Consider the following 7,108-nt stretch of genomic DNA (forward strand, 5'->3'; position numbering starts at 1 on the left):
TTTTCTATCCACTTTTTTGGAAAAGCCCTGAATGAAGGAGATATTTCATGTTCCGTAGCAGCATGATCCTCCTCACGTTAAAGTCCATACAAAGCTTTAGCCCTAGTAGGACTGCATCCAAACTTTACAAAGTCATGTTACTACATAAAATATGAGCTGAAGCTGGACCTTGTATCTTACAACATCATGTTTCAATCTCTTCAGGGAAATACAATAATACATTTAAAAAGATCACAGGATTACTAGATTACACACATTTGACTAAATTAGGACAACATAGTTTTATTGAATTCCAAAATTCAGTTAAGCAGTAAATTTCTAATAAAGATGTAAAACATTAAGAGAAACCTTTTTATCCCAGCTTTTCCATCTGTAAATTGGCAGTGGATGACAAACTCTATGTATTGCAGATGTTAAATTCTGACATGTTTAGTGCATTATGATAATAAATCTGCCAGATTTTGATAGTCCCTGGAGTTGTTTTAAACACCTCCCCTCCCTCCTGAATACTGTGTGAAATTAGTTTAAACAATGAGAAACATGCATCATATGTGTGAGGAATTGGACATCTGTAATGCTTTTCTATTCCAAATAACCAAGCAGGAGCTAGTGCCAGTAAAATGAGATGGTCATAGTGAATAGAATGGATTTATTGCAATGAGCAAAGGTTCCTACCATCCGTGCATGATTTAGGCTCACAGAGTCAACACAGTACGATCCAAGTTTCAATGAATGCCTTAATGCTCTGCGGCATTTGTACTGATGAAGTGATATGCCTGTCTTTCAATCTGCTCCATAACTTAGCATATTTGGAACATAGATCTTTGCCAAAAGCAAGCACTCTTGATGTTACTTTGCTGGCCTGACGTCAATCCACTCCAAATCAAACAGGGAGAGACTGCATCATCCTTTATCATGTCATCTTCGTTTTCACAGAGCTGAGAACTGATACTCGACTCTGTGCTTTTGCCAGCTCAGGTAAGAAGAACAGCATGATGCAAGAGATTCTTACCTCAAACACTGCCATAGGTGATTTCATTCAGGATAATATTTAGACATTCAAAAGGTTAATGGAAGAGATATTAATATTTTGGGCAAGGTAGGAAATTAAACTCAATAATTCTCTGTGTAACTCACAGTTCTGGAAGTTGATTTTTCAACATGATGTAGAAAGTGTCCCAGTCAGAAAACTATAATATTTATAATTGTGATTCATTACGGCTTAGCAAGGTAGTCCGATAATAAGACACCATTTAAAAAATAATTTTTATTCTTGAAGTTCAGTATGATTTTCTTCTCTCAATTTAATTGATACTATTATAGCCAATGCTTCTCTGAGGTCTCATGTTTCGCTTCTATGAAGTTCCAAATATGCCAAATTCCTCCTCCAATTCTGATCTCATGCATGAACCCGCTTTAATTGTCCCATCATTGGCAACTGTGCATTCAGCTGTCTCGGCCCTAGGCTCTGGAATTCCCTCCGTAAACTTCTCCACCTATCCAGCCTTCTTCTTTAAGACACTGCTGAAAACCTACTATGTTAACCAGGCCATCTTGGTCATCTTTTGTGGAACTTTATGTCAAATTTTGCTTTATAATGTTTACGTAAAGGGCTTGGGATGATTTTCCATGTTAAAGATATCCTCTAAATACAAATCAATACAGTTGTTGTACTTGTAATAATCAAATCCAAACTTAATGTCATTTACTGTTCACCTGATAAACACAAACTTCAGAAAAGTGCATCTACATAAATGCGGTAGCTGCAAGGACAGGTCAAAGGCTGGGTAGCCAGTGACAAATGATTCATCTCCTGACACCACAAAGCCTTTCCACCATCTACATCACATGTTTGGAATGTGGTGGAATACTCTCCTTGCCTGGCTAAGTGAAGTTCCAAAAGAAACTTACCACATTACTCAGGACAAAGCAGGCAACTTGAATAGCATCCCCTCCACCATAGATTGACCATTGTTGCACACATGTACCATCTACAAAGTGCACAGCAGTTACTCACCTAGGATCTTCCAATGGTACCTCCCAAACCCAATCACCTCTACAGCAAGAAAGATAACCAGGCACATGGGAACATCACCATCTGCAGGTTCCCTCTAATCACACCCTCCTGATTTGGAAATATATCACTGTCCCTTTATCCTCACTGGGTCTAAATCCTGGAACTCCCTGCCTTACATCACTCCAGGCAAACTATCATTAAGTGACCAACAGCAGTTTGAGAAAGTAACTTAATACCATTTCCCCAAGGGCATTTATCAATAATTTCTGGCCTTGCCAATGACACTTACATCCTGTATATAAATCATAAAACCCAACTTGTTCTGAATTATCTGATAAGGCATGTACACCTAATTAGTCATTCAGCTGGTACTTTTAATCCAGTCATAGTGGAATCCACTTGTGACATTTATTTAAATCAGCTAGAAAACAGGGCTAGCCAATCTCTGAGCCACCTACCCTTGACATTCAACACCTGTGCCAACTTCTCCAAAACATTCAGGCCTAAGTATTTTGCTGGTGCATAAAATATAATGTAGCTTTTGATTTCTGGCAAGCAAGCAGAGGTGGAGGTGACACTTCATTCTGGATACAAGAAGCTTCAGCAAGAACAAGATTGTTGCTTTTACTGTTTCGTTGAAAATTGGAATGGAAATTCAGATCCTATGAAGGTTCCAAATGGGTCTCCCTGCCATATCTTGATTCTTCCAATGCCAGCAACATGGACTGTGCTACACCTACAGTGATGCCCACTAATGTGTGAACATTAATTCCCATCAGCTTCATCCCCAGTCCTCTTGTCCTTCTTGCCATTGGGTCAAGTTCTTGCTCTGTAAAGGCCTTGTGGTAGCTGTGCAACTGCTAACCCACCTTAAGGGAAGCCACACACGGTTAACTTCCTCTCCACAATGTGAATCTTGGAACCTAGAATGCCAGGATTCTCACGGACAATCTCAACAGCCACAAATGCCACATGCTGCTCCATTCTCATGTCTTGGGGAACTCAGACATTTTGATATCAACATCACTTTTAACCTTATTCCTGATCCTCGACCCTAACCCTGACTTCTGACCCTGACCCTGACCCTAAACCCAAACCTGAGGCCTATTTCCCCGGTACTGAGAACCTGATTACACTCAATCTGCTACATTAGGCTATGCATCAGGAGCACACAGAGATCCTGTATAAACAGTGGAGACAGCACACTGTCTCACAAGTCACCACCTGCCCTGTTTGTGGAAGAGACGATGTTTCCATTGGTCTCATTAACCACCTCAAAACCCACAAAACTGCAGTGGAAGTAGATCATCCTCAATCCCAAGGGGCTGACTAAGAAAAAGTGAGAATTATAATTGTTGACCCAGTCCAGAAGAGTGCTCCAGTTACCATGGTTATTTAGGTGCCAGGTAGATGGATGTTTTAATCTGGTTGTAGAGCACTATTCAGGCAGCTCTTGCCATTTAAAACCAGAGGAAGAGAGATGAGAACCACAGTACCTGAAGTAATTACAATCCAAATAAGGCTGTGCATAATTTATAAACAGTCCTCAAGCTTTAATGCTTCTTTAAAACTTATGAATTAAGTTGATTACTGAAGCATCATCTTAAGTGGACTGTCAATTATTCTGAATCAACTCATTATAATTCATGCAACTGCTAACTGTCTTTCCATCACAAGACAGTAAGTATTTCTAAACACATTTCTTCTGCAGTGATTATTATCATAAATGTCTTAGAATCCCAAGTAGCAGCAAGCTACTGTGAACTTAGACCCTCCTGTATGACTGGAAACAATCCTTGCTTCAGAATCTTGTTACAGACCAATTATAGTGGAACAATTGGTACATCTGTAATATACGTATCAGGGGCAGATATCTTCATGAATTCCTTGACAATACAACTTAAGTGAGTTGACAGAAAATAGTAAACTGCAATGCTGTAAAGTCAATTATAAAGGCACAGCTACTGAGTCGATAAGACAACAGCATATTCATGTGAAAGACTATTCAAAAGGAAAGGCCATATTTTTGTTAAAATAAGAACCACAGTTATCAATATTATCACTGTTAACCACCCCTCCATCTCGGATCTGTGATTGTTTTACACATTGCTCCTTCCTTAAGATACATTCTCTACAAGGTGTCAGTGAGGCAAAACTCACCCTTCAAACCAAAAGACATCCATTAGATCAAACCTGAAAACTCAGGTGTAATTTGGCAAGGGAGATCTGTAGGATTGGGTGACACTTCTGCTTTTACACTTTGGAGTGGAAAATAACTGGTGTTCTATCTGTTATAGTACCAGTGGATACCACTGTGGATAAGTTACCAGTGTGGAGATCTAAAGATACGCTCAAATCCCAACATAACAGGTGAAGAATTTAAAATCGAGGAATGAATTAAAAGAACTATCCTCAGTAATGGTAACCATTAAACAACTGGGTTGTTGAAATATCCCCTCTAATTCATTAGCGTCTGACAGGGAAGGAGATCTGTCACCTTTACCCAAGTCTGCCCTATCTGTGACCCTGGACAGAACAACGTGACTTTTAACCACATCCTTAATTCTGGGTGTGTGATAACTGTTGCAGCATCTTCTTGAACCCCTGCAGTCCTTTTTGTGAGATTATTCCCACAGTGCTGTTGAGCAGAGTATTCCAAGGTATGGATGCAACAACAACGAAGGACTGGTGACATATATTCAAATCAGAATGGTATGCAGCTTGGAGGGAACCTGCACTAACTGGTATTCCCATGCACCCGCTGCCTTTATCCTCCTTTGTGGTGCTGTCAGAGTAGTCAGGGTGAGTAATTGCTGGGAATTTTGTAGATGTTATGCACTGCAACCACTTTGCACCGGTGTTGGGTGAGTGATGGAGTGTCAATAAATTTGCCTGCTTTGTCCTGAATGGTGTTAGGCTTCTTCAAAGTTGTTGGCACTGCACTCATGCAGGCAACTGGAAAGTATTCTATCACACTCCTGACTTGTGTCTTGAAGATGGCAGAAAGGCTTTGTGGTGTGAAGAGGAGAGTCATTTGCCATGGAATACCCAGCTTCTGACCTGTTTCTGTAGACACAGTGTTTATGCACCTGGTCCAGTTGAGTTTCTTGCCAATGATGACCCCCCAGGGTATTGATGACATGGGCGCGGGGGACAGTAATGCCACTGAATGTCAACTGGACATCAACGAGTAGATTAATGGTGAGAGAATGCAACATGATAGCACTGTTGACAACCATTTCCTTCACTTTGTTGATGGTTGAGGGTAGACTGATTGGGTGCAAATTAGCCAGATTAGATTTTTCCCTGTTTTTTCTTGTGAGTAGGACAGTCCTGGGCAATTTTCCATGTTTTGTGTAGATGGCAGTGTTGTGACTGTACTGGAAACCACTTGGCTAGAGGTGCAGATAGTTCTGGAACACAGGTCCTTCAGTGCTACAACTGGGATATTGTCTGGTCCCATGGCATTTGCTGTATCCATGATGTGAAATGAATTAAATTGGCTAGAGAATTGCTTCTATATTGGTAGGGATCTCTGGAGGAAGTTGGGATGGATCACCTATTTGACACTCCTGCTGAACATGGTTACAAATACTTCAATCTTTTCTTTAGTACTCACATACTAGGCCCCACCGTTGTTGAGGATGGGGATGTTGTTGGTGCCTCCTCTATCCATCAGCTCTAATTGACCAGCTCCGCTCATGACCAGATGTGGCAGGACTGCAGATCTTTCACCTGATGCATTTGTTGTAGAATTGATTAGCTCTATCTCTTCCTGTGCTTTTTTTTATTGTTTAGCATGTGTGTAGTCCTGCATTGCTGCTTCACTAGGTGTAGGTATGTCTGCTGCTGCTCCCGGCATATACTTCTGCACTCCACATTGAGCCAGGGTTGAACCTTTTGGCTCCTGTGTCTCTGGATTGTTGTCCAGGTCTTTAGGTTACTAATCTAGTAAGTTAATCGCTGCACCACCACCATATCTTTAACCAATCATTTCCATATGAGCAAGTGCAAATTGGAATGGGTGAATTTATAGCCAAATCAGGTTAAGAAAAAGAAAGGGAAGGAAAGAAATAGTAGATTGAATTAAAAGGTACGATTATTCTAAAAGTTTATACAAAAATCTCCAACAACAAGGAAAACCTGAATTAATGAGAATCTGCATATAACAATTACCTTTCGATGTGAAAGAGCTTGACCGGCTGAAGACCTCCAACAGCAGCTTCTCCATTTCTACGTTTAATTGTGCATTTGCTCCCAGGCAAAGTTATGCCGTTTAGACAATCAAAATTACAAGTAAGTGAACACACGCATGCACACACACACACACACACACACACACACACACACACACACACACACACACAAGAAATTGGAAGCATTTAATCTAATGATCAAATTAAATAAAAAGCTTCACTTTCAAGGCAGCTGGTTGCTCTTATGATCACATGTGAAGAGGCAGGTACGATTACAGTGTTCAAAAGGCATTTGGACAGGTACATGGACAGAAAAGGTTTAGAGGGATATTGGCCAAATGCAGGCAAATAGGATTAGCTCAGGTAGACAACTTGGTTGGCATGGACTAGTTGGGCTGAAGGGCCTGTTTCTGTGTTGTATAACTCTCTGATTGTCTGACTCTAAGTAGAGTCTGTTGAATGACCTGCAATTGGGAAATATAATGCAGTTTGTTTGTATAAGTGGATAAAGAAACTGAATTCCAGGTATGCCTCAGTGCGGATTAAATTAAGAAATTCAGTGGTAGATTTTGAATTGCTTTAGTACTGCAGAATAAACAGAACTTGAACAGATTTCCTTCGTGGGATTGACTCTTTACTAAGGTCTGGTCAAATGTGTCTGGAACATGGGTGTTCCCTTGGGTTTGAGGAAGACTTTTACCCCTACAGTTTTATGGTTTCTGAGATGGCTGATGAAGTTAATGTGTATTGAGTAATACCTCACAATGAAGCATACTCCTCAAATTTATCTGCCTGCAGAAATTTATCCCCACTTTGGCTCTGCTGCATGACAACATGCAAGCCATGATCTTAACCAAAGTATCCTCTTTGCAGATCAAAGTCAAACAAGGCTGCA

This window comes from Pristis pectinata, chromosome 18 (assembly GCF_009764475.1).
Source record: "Pristis pectinata isolate sPriPec2 chromosome 18, sPriPec2.1.pri, whole genome shotgun sequence".
Lineage (NCBI taxonomy): Eukaryota > Metazoa > Chordata > Chondrichthyes > Rhinopristiformes > Pristidae > Pristis > Pristis pectinata.